This window comes from Felis catus, chromosome D2, assembly GCF_018350175.1.
Source record: "Felis catus isolate Fca126 chromosome D2, F.catus_Fca126_mat1.0, whole genome shotgun sequence".
NCBI lineage: Eukaryota > Metazoa > Chordata > Mammalia > Carnivora > Felidae > Felis > Felis catus.
This window is the reverse complement of record NC_058378.1, coordinates 8,738,201-8,756,610: the sequence shown is the minus strand read 5'-3', so window position 1 is coordinate 8,756,610 and position 18,410 is coordinate 8,738,201. Positions and strand designations below refer to the sequence as shown.

The window sequence follows — 18,410 nt, the reverse complement described above, 5'->3', positions numbered from 1 at the left end:
AGGGTACAGACCTGCAGTCAAGTCAAAAAATATATTCTGGAGACCTAATGCCCAGCATTGTGATTATAGTCAACAACACTGTATTATAGACTCCAAAGTTGCTAAGAGTTGAGGGGATGAGTTGGTTAAGAAGGTGCTCCCAGAGAGAGGCAGTAAAGACAAAGCCTGCCCAAACGAGGATAGTTAGCTTACAGTCTGTGTTTCTTTCTGAGTTCCCATCCAGTAGAACCAGGCTTGCTGAGCAAACTTGGAAATATAGTGTTTAGATTGAAGGCATTGTTTTTTGTGGAATTACCTACCTATCATTATCATTCTAACTGAACTATTGATAACTAAGAGTGTATGTGTGTAGACAGAAAGGGAGATGTATAAATATGTATCTTTATAAATAAAGATGCATGTGTAAAAATATATGGATACACCAATATTTATATACATATTTACATCTCAATCGTCTATCTATCTATCTATCTATCTATCTATCTATCTATCATCTATCCATCTAACTAATTATCTATCTGTCTCCCTCTCTATCTGTCAATCTGCCTGAAAATCTTTACCTCAGACTCAAGAAATTCTTTCAGAGATTACTGGCCATCCTCACCTGGGGTAATCATAAGTTGGGAGCTAGCAAACTATACCTTGTGGCCCCAATCCATTCCTCTGTCTATTTTTGTATAGCCCTCAGGTTAAGAACACTTAAAAAAAATTTTTTTACAATTTTAAAGAGTTGTAAACACACACACACACACACACACACACACACACACACACACACATGTGACAGAGACCATCTACAGCCCACAAAGGCTAAAATATTTACTATCTGGCCCTCTGCAGAAAAAAAAGTTGCTGATGCCTATCATAAGTGAATTCAGTAAGTCTAAAATAGAATTTATTTTTCTCCACAAAACTCCTCCTCCTCTTCTTCTTCTTCTTCTTCTTCTTCTTCTTCTTCTTCTAGTTCCTATATTCATGAAAGGCCCCATAATTTATCCAATTAGGCCACCTCATGGATTAGTAAAAATCTGGGGGAGCGTTTCATATTTACTGCCTGCCATATCCAGATTTGCTTAAGGGAAACTTGTTACCATCAGAATACCCTTTTCTCAATGGGATGCCTTCTTCCCTCTTCTCCGTCCTCATCTATGAGTCCCACAATAGCAGCCACTCTTGGTATGTAGGACATGACGTTGTCTTCAGAGTTGATTTCAAGTGGCTGAGAGATGCTGTATTGCAGACGTAGGAATTGTTCCCATGTAGGACTTAACCCCTTTCTTAGTTCTTTCTGAAAGTAGCCTTTCGCTTTCCACACTCCACGGTCTTCATGTCCATGTGAGCTGATGTCGTCAGACAGCAGGTATTCTCATTGGACTCCATAGCTGCCTTTAAAGAATTTAAACCACTATGGAAAACAATATGGAGTTTCCTTAAAACATTAAAAATAAAACTACATGTGATCCAACAATTCCACCTGTGGATATACATCTGAAGAAAAGGAAGTCACTATGTTGAAGAGATATCTACACCCACTGTTCACTGAAGCATTATTCACAACAGCCAAGACTTGGAAGCAACCTAAGCATCCATTGCCGGATGAATGAGAAAACAAATGTGGTATATGTATGATGGAATATTATGCAGCCATAAAAAGGGAAATGCTCCCATTTGTGGCAACATGGATGGACCGTGAGGGCATTACAGTATGTAAACTAAGTCCGGGAAAGACAAATACCATATGATCTCACTTCCATGTGGAATCTTAAAAAAAACCCAAACTCATAGAATAAGAGATCAAATTTGTGGTTACTGGAGGCAGCGGTACAGGAGAGTTGGGTGAAAGTGGTCATAAGTACAAGCCTCCAGCTATAAGACAGATAAGTACTGGGGATATAATCTCCAACATGACTACAGTTAACACTATGCAGCGTGGTACTTTGAGAGTAGATCCCCAAAGTTCTCATCACAAAGGCAAACGTTTTATTTATAACTGGATGAGGTGACAGATGTTGACTAAACATTGTGGCAATCATTTCATAACATGTAGGAATGTCAAATACTTATGCCGTACATCTTAAATAGTGTTGTCAATTACATCTCAATAAAATTGGAAGAAAATAAAAATAAAGGAACCATATTGAAGAACATTGATGGTACACCTTAGAGTCTGTTCAATTTATTCATTCCCATATGCTTTTGCATTTTGAATTTGTTTGGCTTTCTCCCCAGAGTAGTTTCAGATCTGGAGAACCAGGTAAGCTATTTTTGGTTAGAATTCATCAACGTTTTTAAGGGATTCAGAGCTTTTTCCAGATTTCCTGTGCTGTGTTAAACTTTGCCTGCACTAGAAAGTACATCTCTGACTATGGAATGTGCATCAACCCTCTATTAGTGACCTCTCTACTTTTTTCCTCATGCTGCTCCTGAAGTTTCAAGGCCAAAATAATTTAGGATATTATTTGTTAAGATTCAGTTCAAAGAGCCTTCTCAGGAACTGGAGGGATTTCTCTGTTGGTTGTCCCTATCATTCTTTGTCGTTTGGCTAGAATCTCTGTTCTCCAACCCAGGGTCATGGCAGTTCACTGGTCTTTGCCAGTGCATTTGGAAGTGTGGAATCCTGCCTGAAGATGGGAACCTTCTTCACTCTCATTTCACCCTGTTTTCCACATCCACCTCTCAGAGAGAAAGTTAATCCCTGGATGTTTCTCCAAAACTGTCCCCCAACCTCATGGCTGCCCAGGGCCGCCTCACACCCTGCATCCATCCTGCTCTAAGTGGTAGTCCCTTTCGACTAAATTCACTGGAGATTAAATGCTCAGTGAGCTAAGCAGGAGGGAAGAAGGTGGCGTATATCATAGAAAAGGACAGGGAGGGCAGTGGACAGCCAGGTTTCTGTTCATCCCTAAAGCGCTGGACTTTGAAGTGAACATATCACACCAAACAAAATATCATGGCTGGTAAGTTTTGAACAATTCTCATCTCCTCTTCTTTTCAAAATTGCTCCACTTCTAATAATGCAGCTAAAAATGGCAGCTATTTTTCTGGGGGTACATGATCTTCTAGATAACAACTGATCCTTCACATAAGCCATGTTCTTTGTTTTTTTAATGTTTATTTATTTTTGAGAGAGAGGCAGAGACAGAGACACAGAGAGAGAGAGAGAGAGAGAGAGAGAGAGAGAGAGAGAGAGAGAGCAGGGGAGGGGCAGAGAGAGAGGGAGACACAGAATCAGAAGCAGGCTCCAGACTCTGAGCTGTCAGCACAGAGCCCGATGCAGGGCTCAAACTCACGAACTGTGAGATTGTGACCTGAGCTAAGACTGACGCTTAACTGACTGAGCCACCCAGGCACCCCCACATAAGCCATGTTCTTAAGCATATTTTATATGAGTTGCGGTAAAGCAGTTGACAAAAATCTCTTCCATTCTGTCTGTTTCCATTGTATATTCTTTTATAATATATTTGATATAATATACTATTAATTTATTTAGAACATGCTTGTGTATTCTTTTAAATGATATTACATATAATATTTAAAATTAGCATTATTTTATATTATATAGTATAAATATTTATATGTAAATATAGTATTGTTATAGCAATAGTTAAATCACATATACAATAAAAATGTATCAGAATATTGTATAGTATTTGTATTATTATCAGAATATATTTTCTATATAATATGTAAAAGTGGACATTCTATCACACATTATATAATATTCTGTTATATATATAATCTGTGTTTTTTTAAGTTTATTTATTTTGAGAAAAGGGAGAGCATGTGCAGGGGACGGGCAGAGAGACAGGGAGACAGAGAATCCCAAGCAGTATTCACAATCAGCAGAGCCCAGCTCGGGGCTGGAACTCACCAACCATGAGATCATGACCTGAGCTGAAATCAAGAGTCAGATGGTTAACTGACTGAGCCACCCAGGCAGCCCTATATTCATATAATTTGTATGTTTGTATCAATGATATATATTCTATGTGCTTCTATTAGTACTTTTTTTAACCTAAACTTTATATTTTTCACAGTTTAATTCTATTTTGTGAGATTTCTTGCCTTTTCCAAAGCATGAAGAACTATTTGGGGCCTGTCTTTATAATTCCACTTTTTTTTTGGCTAATATTCCAAACTAACATAATCTCATTATTGAGTCCTCTAGACCTGAAGTAAAATAGGGCAATATTCTAGCTGTGTGTCCTTGGGAAAGTTACTTAACCTCTCTCTGCCTCTGATGCTTATCATATTTGTTTGTATAAGGATTAAATGAAATTAAAAAAAAAAAAAAGCTTGGTGCCTGGCAAATTGTAAGCCGCTGATCAATGTTAATTCCATTTTATGATTGCATGGCCATTATGCGGGCCTCCTCCAGAGCCCCCGACACACTGAAGCAGAGAGAGAGTTCTCTCCTCAGTCTTCTTTGTAGGCCTTCTGGACACAGTGACAACATCCCAGCTATTCTTGTTTTGGACTTGAGTTTTGGAGTCAGTCTACCACGGCCTCTCTTGCTTGTCAGAGGTCTTATATAAGGAGACCACATGTCTTGTCCCCTCTTCTCTCTCTTCCTGTGTAGATGGGACATCATTAGAACTGAGAAGATTAAACCACCCTTGATAATACATACTGCCTGAGAAAGAAACTCAGTAAATTACTTTGGTAAGAATCATTCTTTCTCTTGTTGTCAACCTCTTGCTGGTGTCTTGGAGACTCTTGGCCCTGAGCCTGATTTACACAAAGATTTGTTCTGACCCAGGAGAGAGGGACTGAAGAAAAGAGGCAGATTTGTAGAACTGGTCCTCAAGACATCACCGTGCCCTCCACTTTTATGCAGTGTTCTGTATTTTCAAGTTAGCTTTGTAATTCAGCTAAGAGAGACTGGATCCCTTAAAAACAAAACAAACCAGGGATACTTGGGTGGCTCGGTCGGTTAAGCGTCTGACTCTTGATTTCGGCTCAGGTCATGATCTCGTGGTTCATGAGATCGAGCCCTGCGTTGGGCTCTGTGCTGAGAGTGTGGAGCCTGCTTGGGATTCTATCTGTCTCTGTCTGTCTGTCTGTCTGTCTGTCTGTCTGTCTGTCTCTCTGCTCTCTCAAAATAAACAAAACCAAAACAACAAGTGGGGGCATGCTCCCATAAGGAGAGTGGGAAGGGACTGTTATTTGTGTAAAAATGACCATAGAATAAAAGACACTGGGGCGTGGAAGGGGGTTTCAAACGGCAGTGTCTGCCTTGTTTACCTGGAAGGAATGCATGAATGAAGGGAGGCACCCGCTGCTCCCAGTCACAGCCCCAAACCCAGTCATGGGCAGAAAAGCACCTTCTAAGTGATTTCCTCTGCTTAAAAACAATCATCAATAATGGATCAATGATGGTTCCCTGTGTTTTGTCTATTTTTTTTCTCGAGTGCTGAGGGGAAATTCAGGGAAACTGAACTCGGAAAACATATTCCGTCCATCCATCCATCCATCCATCCATCCATCCATCCATCAATCCACCCACCCTGCATCCATCATTTCTCTTCATTGTTAATTCAGTCAATATTTATTGAATTTCAACCATGTGTGAAGCATGGTTCTATACCTCTAATATTTGAATAGAACACAAATAATAGTAAGGATAGCTAGCATTTATTGATCCTTAACCACACTCTATGAATTCTTTTAATTGTTCTGCATATACCATTGTATTTCCTCTCTGAAACAGCTTTGTAATATGTCTTGTGATTATCCCCTTTGTAGAGATCAGGAAGCAGACTAAAAGGGATTAAATACCTGCAGAAGATCAATTTGCAAGCGATGGAACTTTGATTCAGTCCCGGTAGTCTGACTCCGGAACCAGAACTGGGGCTAGGGCAGGTGAGTGAGGACCTACGGTGTAAAATTTAAGGAGACGCTCGGTCTCAGGGTGGTATAAACACTGCCCTTGCACGCATGACCTTCAGTGTGAGTGTTTCCTTAAATGATGGGCCCAAGTACATCCACACTCCTCTCACCCTATCTTTTCTGAGCCCTGCCCAGCACCTCCATTTTCAAACACTGCCCTTTGTAGATGAACTTTCTCTCCACAACGATGCTCTGGAATAGAAAGGTCACACTGTGACCTGAGCTGGCAGTGCTGTCACACAAACTTGGAGGTTGAGGGCTGGCGATAACGTGGAAGTGAATGAAGTCATAACAAAGCCTTCATTCACTGCAGTTAGAGGGTTCTTGCTGAAGCACCTGGCATACGTCGGCGGTTTGATAGCCTCTGAGTTGGGATGGGATGTAAATGGATCCCTTGGTAAAACTTACATACTTTAAATAAACTGAAGCCTAAAAAGGTAAAATAATTGTCAAGACTAGAATTGGCAGAAATAAAACTAGATCCATGAATTTCTGAGTCCCTGGTTTCACGAAGTGTGTCTGATTATTGGTTGGGGTTCAGTGAGAGAAATGGAGCCCCTGGGAGGTATATGTATGTATATCTTATAGGAATTTGGTTTTACACAGTTGTGAGATCTGGCTAAACAGCCTCTGTGGGGCTCCTGTCTTCCTGTCTGATGCTGGAGCATAAAGTCTACATGCGGGCAGTGGAGAAAGGAAGGTGGACGTGACACGGGGAGAAAGGGACAGTCTGGGGCCATGCACTCTGCATCCCCACAGCAATGGACTGGATTCCAAGCCAGCTGTCACTGCTTCCCAATTTCTTCTGGAGGAGAAGCTGGTGTCCTTAGCTAAGAGCACACTGGCCCAAGACTCAGAGAAGCTGAAGGAGGATCCAGGGCAAGGTGGAAGAGTTGTGGGTCTGGTACACCAAGGGTTTGAGCCAGAAGATTAGCAACAGTGTGCCATGAGCTACAAAAACACCTGCCCTGCCCTTCCAAGCATCACAAGCAAAATGACTTCTTTTCTACCCCCCCCCCCCAAGTCGCATACAAAGATGTGTCCTGAGACACCCTGCCTGGGAACATGCAGAGAAGGAAATTCTGGGAAACGGTTCAGTCTAGTCAAGTTGACACATGACAAAGCCCTCACAGTTCACAACTATCCCTCCTTTTTGCCTAACTCAGTCGCTACTATGTGAGCCTGTATGCAGTGCCTCCTAAAACTGAATGCCTTTTCATCTTAGAAAATGTTGAAGAACAAAAGTGCATTTTTGATTTCTGGGATGATGGCAGGAGTCATAGCACTGGAAGCCAACATATTAGGATTAATGTGGCTATAAAGATGAGAAGTCCAACAAAGAGACCCTTAGTAGTTGACCATAACTCTCTCCAAACCAGGAATGTAACCAATCATTGAGAGAGAGAGGGGGATCTTGTGGAACCTCAGTTTGATCCTTCATATCTTTTAATAGCCCTGTGACATTTTTGATAATCTGGGATGTATACACAGCACTCTGTTTTAATAATGGCACATGCGCCATCTTGTGTCGCTGTTAGGACATTGAAAGCCATTCTGTTTTGTAGAACCACTTTGTGTATCTGTGCGACTTCAGTATTACATAAGGAGAAGCTGTTCTGTGAATCAGCGAGTGCCTTTAGGGTGTATTTAGTAAGGGCTTCCATAAGCCAAATTACACTTTCAAATTACAAATGGAGCAAAAATGGACACCAAATGATCATGCCATTGGAAAACAGACCATGTCCATCTTTGTTTTCAATTGGGAAGATTAGCTGGGGTAGTGACGGTTTTCATAACACACCCATGAGTCCAGGCAAAACCTGAGGTAGGACGGCCTGTCCACCTTGGAGGAAGCCAGAGTCACAGGTTATCCCACATAACCAGCGTCTTTCGTTTCAAGCTGGCCATCTGATTCCAGGTCGCCTTATCCAACCAGCAGCAAACCAGTCAGCAGCCTGAAGCAAAATGGTGTGAGAACAACTTTCTAATGACAGCCATCCTAAATGTCACATGCTGTTTGCCCAGGTATCATATGTATGATTTCTTTGCTCCCAGCATAAAATTGACTTTTGACTGAGCTATCCAGTGGTGGGTATGAGCCATAAAGATGCATCCCAAATTTGATATATGCCATCCGCGGTATAGTGATAAGTAGTATTTTGGAACTTAGGCACTTGTTGGCAGGAATCAATTTGTGGGTTTGTAAAGTTAGCCAATATTTTAATAGTTTTGAGGGTATGAAAAAGTCTGGTTATGTCCTGGTAAGTTCCATGTCCTATTGATCATGGGTCAGGAAGAAACATTCTGATTAGTGATAGATTTATCACGAAACGTAGTATCATTATGTATTATTTCTGAAATATAAGTATATAGAGAGTGTCAATCAGTGCCTTGTAAAGGGGAAACCCACCAGGGAGGCCCGGATGTACTTGACGTGGGCAAAACTTCACATACCCAACAAGCTGTCTGATTTTGTAGTTCAGCCCCTTGTAGAAAGGAGTTGTCAGCAAAGATAGGTGAAAACAAAGAGAAAATATGCAATCTTCATCATCATCTGGAGAGGAATTTAAGATCTTCTACAGGTGCACAGGAGTAAGAAGACACTTTAGTTTGCTCATTGGTTTCCTGAGTGCTCACACTCTGTTTCTCTTTCTCTCTGAAAAATAAATAAACATTTAAAAAACATTTAAAGTATGGTTAGTTTTCTCTACCTTCCCAGAGGACTGTGGATGCCAGGCTGAACATCGAAAATGTTTAATTTTTAAAAACAATTTTTATGTTTATTTATTTCGAGAGAGAGAGACAGAGCGTGAGCAGAGAAGAGACAGAGAGAGAGGGAGACACAGAATCCGAAACAGGCTGCAGACTCTGAGCTGGCAGCACAGAGCCCGATATGGGGCTCAAACTCACGAACCACAAGATCGTGACCTGAGCCAAAGTCGGACACTTAATCGGCTGAGCCATTCAGGCGCCCCTGAAAATATTTAATTTTTAAAGCTTGTGCTATTGTTGAGTTTTTGCGCAGTAGAAGGACCATTGTCACTTTGGAAGGATTGCGGAAGGCCAAATCTAGGAATAATTTCTCACAACAAAACTTTGGTTACTTTCATGGCTCTTTCAGTTTTTTGCAGAAAGGCCTCAATCCAGCCAGCGAAAGTACCCACAAACATGAGTAGGAACTTACAGCCTTTGCAAGGAGGCATTTGTGTGAAACCAAGCTGCCAGCCCTCTCCTGGATATGATCCACGCCTTTGGATTGGTTTCGGACTGGTTTCAGACGTGGGGGAGGGCGGAATGTGCCTCCCGGATTTTTATTAGGACACAATACAGGATCAGCAGACTTGTTTCTTGTAGTCGTTAAGTTTACTCCATCAAATATATTTTTAATTAGAAGCTTTCAAGCATTTTTGCCCAAATGAGTAGCCTGGTGTAAACCCCGTATTACCTTCCATTGGTTATTTTTGAGTATAAAGACTTTCCCTTCATTAGTAACAAGCCAGTCCCGTGCATTTTTGCAATATCCTCGTTCCAGGGCTATGCGAATTTCCTGGTCTGAATAGACTGGAGTCTATGGACTTTTTTGGCGTTGAGGCTGGTATCAAACTTAATATTTGTTTATTTTGTGCTGCCTGTTTGGCCGCACAGTCTGCCAGATTGCTTCCTTAAATTCTAAGGTCATGTCCTTTGGATGTCCTTCAAGGTGAATTACAACTACCTCTTTTGGTAGGTGGACCACCTCAAGAAGAGTAATGATTTCAGGCCCATATTTGATTGGGGAGTTATGGCTTGATAACACTCCCCTTTCTTTCCAGGTTGCTCCACCGGAAAGGTGGCACCAGAAAAGCATATTTGGAGTCAGTATAAATATTCATTGTCAGGCCTTTTGCCAGTTGAAGAGCACGAGTTAAGTGCTATTAATTCAGCCTTTTGAGCAGAAGTTTTTACTGGAAGGGTTTTTGCCTCAATGGCCTTAATTAAACTGTAGTCTGTCCAGCTTTTCTCTCTCCCTTATCAATGAGGCCACTGCTGTTATGCCCAGAATTCGTGATCCCCAAAGACCACTAGGGAGCCGAGTCTGATGCAAAAGCAAAAGAGCCTTTATTCGAGCTAGCTCGAGCTCAATCCCCTACGTGCACCGTGCACCGACGCAGCGGTGAGATACCAGGAAGAGAGCGAGTTTCAAAAGGACAAAGGTTTTATTGGGGCCTAGGGGCAGTTGGTGAGGTAACGGCTGTGGCCTCAGCCGATTGGCTGGGGAAGGGTCCGAGTCCTGTTAGGCAGGTGAGCTGGGGGGTTACTCAAGGGGAGGAGGTGTGGTCAAGGTGAAGGACACAGAACAAGATGGAGTCGGCTGGCGTAGGCCCACCCTTTCACTGCCATCAGTAATCCCACTGTCATCTACATTTTCAGTAGGGGAATCTTTGAAGTCTGATCAGGTGGACTAAACAAGATAAAAAATCTGTGAGTGGTCACGGTCTCACCCAGGAATATGGTGGTCAGGCCCGGGCATCAGGGTATCTGGGTTCAAAGTTGGGCAGGTTGTAAGTATTATATCTGGAGTATCTAAAAGCACAGCCTGGTATTTAGGAAGTGGGCGTCCCACCATCCATTGGTGGCCCTTGGTCTCTAGGACACCCTGGACCTGATGTGGACTCATACTGTCAGGGGCTTGTCCCCTGGTAAGTTCTGAAGCTTCTTCTCCCAGGAGAGCTGTGCAGTCACTGCTGGAAGACAGGCCGGCCACCCTTGAGCTACATTGTCAAGTGACTTTGAAAACTAGCGCACGGGTCTTGTTTCCTTTCCTCACTTCTGGGTAAGAGCCCCCAAAGCTTGTCCCTGTGTTTCTGCTACTTGTGAGGTGGAAGGTTTTTCTAAGTTTGGTAAAGCCAAGTTCAGCTTTTAACATTTGAAAGGCGGTCCGCTGGGCTTTAAGTCCCAAGTAAAGCTTCCTCATCAAGGCCTTTAATTCATACAATGGTTTGGCTAAGAGCCCAAATCCAGGAATCTGAGGGCAGCAAAAAATCTGCCATACTTAGGAAAGTGCGGGGTTGTTTTTCTTTAGGTTGGGGTACAAGATCTAATATAGCCTTTTTCCTGTCATTAGATGGGGTACGGTGACCTGGTGTTAGCGCATTTCCCAAATATTGTACTTTCTGTTTATATATTTGCACCTTTTTAGGGGAGACGTGATACCCTCTGTCTGCTAAGAAAGTAAGTAAACTTATAGAATTGTTATCAGACATTTCTTTTGTGGGACTACAGATTAAAATATCATCCACATATTGAACTATAGTCCCTCGAGGCAGGGAGATATCACCAAGACATTAAAAAAAATTTTTTTTTAACATTTATTCATCTTTGAGAGACAGAACACGAGCAGGGGAGGGGAAGAGAGAGAGGGAGACACAGAATCTGAAGCAGGCTCCAGGCTCTGAGCTGTCAGCACGGCAACATCATGACCTGAGCTTAACTGACTGAGCCACCCAGGCACCCCTTACTTATTGGGCTTTAAGAGCCCATCCTGGGACATCGCAATCCCAGACCTGTGGATTTACTTCCTTCCAGATATTAGAAGGGATGTCAGGGTAAGGTTTTAGCTCTCCGGGTGTTAAAGAGTACAAGCCGTCCCCTTCTTTTGTAAGAACAAACCTGCTTCCCAGGTTATACGTTAAGTCTCATCCAAGTAATGGCATGGGACAAGATGGAAGGATTAGAAAAACATGAGTAACTGATTGACTTTGATATTTACAGGTCAAAGGCATTGTCTGACAGCACGATTTAGTTTCCCTTTCTATGCCAACAATTTCATGGTTAGAAAGACAAGTAGGGCCAGAGTCCTGAGTAAGAACAGAGTGAGTGGCTCCTGTATCGATAAGAAAGTTGGCAAACTCACCTTCCACATCCAGGGTAACCCGGGGCTCTGATGTCAAAGGGAGTGGGACCAGCCTCAGGGCCACCACCACGTCATGCTGGACCCCAGGCTCTTCCTCTCCAGAAGGGAAGTGAGTTCCTGTCCTCCCCTCTCTCTGGAGATGAGGACAGTCTCTCTTCCAAAGTCCTTTTTTCTCACAGACAGGACATGGTCCTGGGGAAAGCATTTTTTCGGACATTCTTTTCTTTGATGTCCAATTTGGCCACACCCATAGCATGGGGCCTTACCTGATCCTTGGTGTGATCCTGGCTTTTTCTTCAGCCCCTGGTGAGTCTGGTGTTGTGGGGGAATCCACAATAGTGGCAGCCAATACTTGAGCCCATATTTTACCCTGCAATTTAGCTCTCCAGTCCTTTTCTTGTTTTAAGACCACATCTCTATCATTAAAGACTCCGGTCACTACTTCTACTAGGCACTGCGTTGGGGGTTGAGGGCCTACAGCCATTTTAGTCAGTTTTTGGCGGATGTCAGGTGCTTCTAAAATGCACCTGTTACTTATAAAATGCATGCTTAGTATAGTTTCCCTTCAGGTGAGGTTGGGTCCAGACCCTGAAATAGAGCTGGATTGTCATCAGTTACTTGACTAACTTCCTGAATTTTACCAAAGTTTACAGGTTTAGAGAATTTTTTTTTCCATCCCTTCTATTAAACAAGTGATCCTATGACCTCATCTCTCCCGTCCCTGTCTAGCCTCTTGGTAATTCCAGTGTGGTTCAGTATTTGGGACAGCAGCGCCCCCTACAGGATAGCCTTTCCTATCTCTTGTTGACAGATTATCCGTGAACTTGAGCCCCTGCACAGATATGGTTCTTCTCCTCAGGAGTGCAACAATGAGTTATTATGTTATATATATTGCCAGATCAAATCAAACATAATAGATAATTGTTGAAAGCCCTCAATAAATTGAGAAGGGTTTTCAGAATATCATCCTAATTGTTGTTTTATCTGAGCTGGTTCTGCCATGGAGAATAGGATGAGGACTCTGATTGTGCCATGTGTTTCTCCATTAGCAACCTCCCTAAGAGGTTGCATTCCAAACTTAGGTGGGATTCCTGGAAGATACGGCGTCCTGCTCCTGATGTGTCCATCTGGGCTGGGAGCAGAGGGGTCTTGGGGTTTATAAGGAGGAGGGACAGCAACAGAGCCAGTGTCCTCTTTGTCTGGACTGGCCAGTGATTCCTCCAGTAGGAGGAAGGGACCTATTTAAAAAAAATTTTTTTTCAACATTTATTTATTTTTTGGGACAGAGAGAGACAGAGCATGAATGGGGGAGGGGCAGAGAGAGAGGGAGACACAGAATCGGAAACAGGCTCCAGGCTCTGAGCCATCAGCCCAGAGCCTGACGCGGGGCTTGAACTCACGGACTGCGAGATCATGACCTGGCTGAAGTCGGACGCTTAACCGACTGCGCCACCCAGGCGCCCCAGAAGGGACCTATTTAGACAGTCATCATCTAGTTTGTCCAGAGGGGGCTTATCAACCTGGTTGGTGGTTAGATACATTCTGCAAAGGCCTTTAGATCGGGATCCTGATTTAGGGCCATGAAGGTCTGGTCATAGGGCACCTCAGTCCATTTTCCCTGCGTCTTGCAGAAGAGATCTAAGTGATAGATCGTACTGAAGCTTAATGTCCCACTAATGGGCCATTTTTCCTCAACTCCTAGGAGTACTGAGGCTATGCAATGTTACAGAGCAGATCAGTTTTTTTGTTCTTAGATCTTGCAATCTGAATTGATTCCAGTGGGTTAAAAGGCATTACAAGGGAGAGTCCTGGGGGACTGAAGGAAAAGATCCCATGCTCCTAGAAAAGTAGGGAAAGTCCATTACCAAAAATCCGCCCCCCCCCAACTACTGGGTGGTATCTCATGCAGGATATGTCAGAGGTTCCTGGTGTCAAAGAGACCCAAGGTGTCCCTTGAATGAAATTACTATTGACCATCATCCTGCTGTAAAGGGCCTGTAGGAGGGATGCTAGCTAGAACCCCTATGCTTCCCCACTGTGTCCTGGGCTACAAATGGGTGCCAGTGAATGGACCAAAATACTATCATTTGCCTTGCCTTGAAGACTTGCCATTTTTAACCCATGAGAAACACTAGAAAAGTTTTACAAAGGGAAATTACCCCATTTGTAATCTAGTCAGTAGGGCACACTGATGGAAAACAGTAAGGACAGAAATCCATCATGGTCTAAGCAACATTCCAACACATGTAGTGTTTACAGCCAGCTTCCCTAGGAAACGGTCCCCGGGTGGGTTTTAATTCAGTCAGGTATGGGTTTCGGCCGGCTCTGAGTGGCGGTCTGGGGGCAGAAGTGGCTAGACCAGGGATGTGGAGGGGATCACATTAGACCAACGAGGAGGAAACCTCACGTGGGAGTCTTAAGATAAGCAGCCGACCTGGTGACCTAGGTGGCTGTCCCTTGCCCAAGACAGACAACTTTATATAAACACAGGAGTAAAGAGAGGGCATCACGTTTTGGGGTCTTATTACCATTCTGGCCAGGGTACTAATTTCCAGCCAAAAGGTGGGCTTTCCCCTCCCCGTAGAGTAGCCATGGGCTAGAGGATTGCAGCCTGAGTCAAAGTGTTCCAATAAGACCATACTCGTTAAAAAGCCCATGAAGTCAAAGCAAAGGAAGAGAAGAGGAATTACTCACCAAGTTTACACCGAAGCTCAGAGTCCAGATGATAAAACTCAGGCCCCTCCCACAACTGGGTGCCAAACTGATGTGGTTGGGAGTGGGGTTCTGAAGCCAACGGCCAACAAAGAATTCTTGAGATGTTTTCGGTGCAAAAAGATAGTTTTTATTATAGCATGGGAACAGGACCCAGGGACAGAAAGAGCTACATTATATGTGTGAGGGGTGAGTGATTATGGAAGATTTTCTATCCTATGGAGGGAAGGGTGATGTTAGGGCTCCAGGAAATTGAGTCTTTAGGTCTCTGGAGGTCTGGCTACTGAGAAGATTGCTTTTTTTCTTATAAATCATTAAGACAGTTGTAAACTGGTGGAGATGAATCCCGCATGGCTGTGATCCCTATCAGCTAGCCGACTGTGATCTCTATCAGCTAACCGTTTGTTTTTCCCTTTCCTTTGTTCTCGGGCAGCAGCCAGGATTGCCTGAGGAGTGTCACACGTAGATCCACCTGGGGGTGGTGGTGGGGGTTACGGGGTGTTAGCTTGTGATTTGCCCTCAGCTTTCCTTCTGCTCCCTCATCACTAGAGCAGACGCACCGCACTGCCTGTTTGCACAGACTCCCCACCGCTGGCTCAGCAGCCCCTGGAGACTCCCCTTAGTTGGGGCGAGCGGTGCACACTCCAGGGGGGGCTGAGAGAACCACACGCCCTCTCCTAAGACTGCTCTCTGCAGTTGCACTGTCTGCACCAAACATGTGCTCCAACTGGACAGGCGGCCAGTTTCCCAGCCGCTCCCTGAACACCCCCCTGAACTTTCTGGCCTCTGGGCTTTGGCTCCTGCCAGCCTCTGCCCCCTCCCCTGGTAGCTGCCCACTGAAAAGCCTCCTGTTCTTCCTGGTCTATGGCACTCAGGCCACACCTCTTTAATAACAACTGCTTCCTGTTGTTCTGAGGCTGGCCTTTCAAGGCCATGTCACAGCTCCTCTGTCTGATGGCGCCTTGTCTCAGCCCTCCACCCCCCAGCCAGTGGGCTGCTGCTCCCTGAAACTGCTCTGATAAATCTGTTCAGGAATTGCTGCCTTATTGCTCTTGGTGATAATAACAGCTACTCTTTCGGAGAGATTATTATGTGCTAGTAGCCGTGCTAATCACCTGGACGCTTTGCGAAACTGATGCCTTTCCGGGGCGCCTGGGTGGCTCAGTCGGTTGAGCGTCCGACTTCAGCTCGGGTCATGATCTTGTGGTTCATGAGTTCAAGCCCCGCCTCGGGCTCTGTGCTGACAGCTCAATGCCTGGAGCCTGCTTCGGATTCTGTGTCTCCCTCTCTCTCTGCCCCTCCCCTGCTCATGCTCTGTCTCTGTCTCTGTCTCTGTCTCTCTCTCAAAAATAAATAAACATCTAGAGAAGCTAAAAATAAAATGATGCCTTTCCATTTTCATGATGCCCAGGAGCAGATATATAGGCAGATGAAGGGCCCAGACCTCACACTTTTCTAGGTCCCTCACCAGCAGTGTGGCAGTTCCATTTACACAAGGGTAGGTCAACCAGCCAAAGAGATCTGAAACTTGCATCCGTGGGGTCGCCCCAGGGTCCCAGAAGGAGGAGAGCAAACCCTTTCTGCTGCCCAGAGCAGCATTTCTTTGGAGGGACAGTGTGGGATTGGGCTGCCAGAGTGGTGCCGACTCACTCGGGAAGACCCATGTTGTTTATCTACACGGGGCACCCGCACAAATGTTTGCCCCCGGCCTACAAAGCCTAGGGATGACCCTGCCTCTAAGGCCAGCCTGGTTATGATTGCCCTTTTATAAATGAGAAGATCGAGGCTTAGGGAAGCTGAGAAATCCTCCCCAAAATCTCCCAGGAGAGCTGAAACTTGCATATTATCTTTGACGCCAGAATGCAAGCTCTTGGCTCACCCACGACACTGTCCTTCTCTTCCTTTACAATTTCAACGTGTGCTCTCTCTCCCCAGGTCTCCTGTGGGCAGAGGCAGTGTGCTGGAGCCCTGTGATTTCCCAGGTCTGCCTGGCACGGCACCATGTACGTGATAGCTCGGGAACGGCAGTACTTGATCGAAAAGCTAGAGCATTCCCCCATAGTTAAAGTCAACCCACTGAGATTTCCTGATCTCCAGGATTCTTAACTGCTCCATGGTGCTCTGTGCTGCCTGCGGCTGGCTGCCATAGCAAACCATTCCCAGCATGGTCGCTCGAAGCCACGGACATGTATTCACTTAGTTCTAGGGGCCACAAGCCAGAATCAAGGGTGTTGCGGTGCCAAACTCCCTCCGAAGCCTCTTGGGGAGAATCCATCCCTGCCTCTCGTAGTGTCTGGTGGCTCCCGGTGTTATTGGACCTGTGGCTGCATTATCCGGTCTCCGCCTCCACTTCCCCATGGTCTCCTTCCCTGTGTGGCCCTGCGTCTTCTCCTTTTCTGTCACAAGGACACTGTCGTTGGATTTAGGGCTTAGCCTAACCCCGAGATAATCTCAAGACCTTTAAGTTGGAGAAAAATAAAACGTAGTAGCCCCAGGCACCGCACTCATACTTCATCTCATTCTCACAAACACTGTGTAAAGTCAGGCGTTATTAGTCCCATTTTAAAGATGGGAAATGTGAGACTCTGAGAACCTGTCCAAAGTTTTAGAGCTAGAAACTCATAAATGTGGCCAGGTTTACATAGCATAGTCCTCACATCCTTCTCCCTCCCTCCCTCCCTCCCTTCCTTCCTCCCTCCCTCCTTTCCTTCCTTCCTTCCTTCCTTCCTTCCTTCCTTCCTTCCTTCCTTCCTTCCTCCCATAAATATTGAATAACTACTGCATGTGAAGAACCATTCTAGGTGTTGAAGATACAAAAAACAAAAACAAAAATCTCTGCATGAGGCTGATATTCTAATGGGAGAGACAGACATTAAGCCATCATGTAAAATGCATTGTATTTTGAATGATGACATTGCTATGGAAAAGTTTTAAAGCAACGTGCGTACCTTGTTTGGACTTTTATTCAAACATATCGACTGTAACAAGACATCTTTCAGGTAACAGGGAAATTTGAATATGAACTGGTATGTGATACTGTTAATTTGTTACATCTGAGGTTGGCATGGTAGCTATGTTTCTAAAATGTAACTAATTGAAAGACGCAGGCTGAAATATTTGTGGATAAACCAAGATTGCAAAAATGTGGCTGATGATTGATGTGTGAGGATAGATTCCTACGGAAGGGCCTTCATACTCTTCTAATTTTGTAGATATTTGAAAACTTCCATAATATAAAGTTTTGGATAGCAGTGGCAGTTAAGACATGTAAGAGATGTTGTAAGACCCCAACAGGTAGATGAGGTGTTACAGCAAAGGCTTGCATGAGGCGTGGAAGGAGCCATGTGACTCTCTGAATGTTCCAGGCAGAAGTGGGGGATAGGCAGAGCTCTGAGGTGTGAGGTGTGAGGTGTGAGGAGGCAGGGCTCCACCCCAAAGAAACTGGGCCAAACCGTAAATAGGAAATGAAAATACGACAGCTATAGCTTCCCCCCAGCTTTATAGATGTTAATAATGTACTTTATTGTGTGTTATGTAACAGGACATTTTCACCCAGTATCACAACACTACGTAAGTTGTGGCATCATTTGAGACCAGTCCTTCAGACTTTAAAAAGGAATTGAAATTTTGAGTGTAGACATCACGACTCTTCAAAAGCCGAAAACAGTGGCCGATTTTCAAACTAGAAAAGGCCACTGAAGGATCCTACAGGTTTTAACATCTAATAAGGTAAGTGTAATTTGCTAGAACCCACAGAGTCAAAAAGCTCTTTGGGGTCCTTAACATTTGTAAAAGCCTGAGGGATTTTTGAGACCAAAAAATGAGAAAATCACTGTGGATTATCCTCAGCCTTGACAGGTCCGTTTCTTCCTATGACCTCACATGGAGCTATTGTTTTAAGAATTCCAAGGACCAA

The 18,410-nt window shown here is 44.2% G+C and overlaps 1 long non-coding RNA gene across 1 annotated transcript; it reads left to right on the top strand.

Moving 5' to 3' along the window:
- Positions 1-3,887: 3,887 nt before the first annotated feature.
- LOC109492820 lies at positions 3,888-13,120 on the top strand. Its single transcript, XR_002736701.2, has 4 exons — positions 3,888-4,662; positions 5,746-5,862; positions 7,808-7,914; positions 10,520-13,120. It is a non-coding gene; the product is annotated as an uncharacterized LOC109492820 (long non-coding RNA).
- Positions 13,121-18,410: the final 5,290 nt, after the last annotated feature.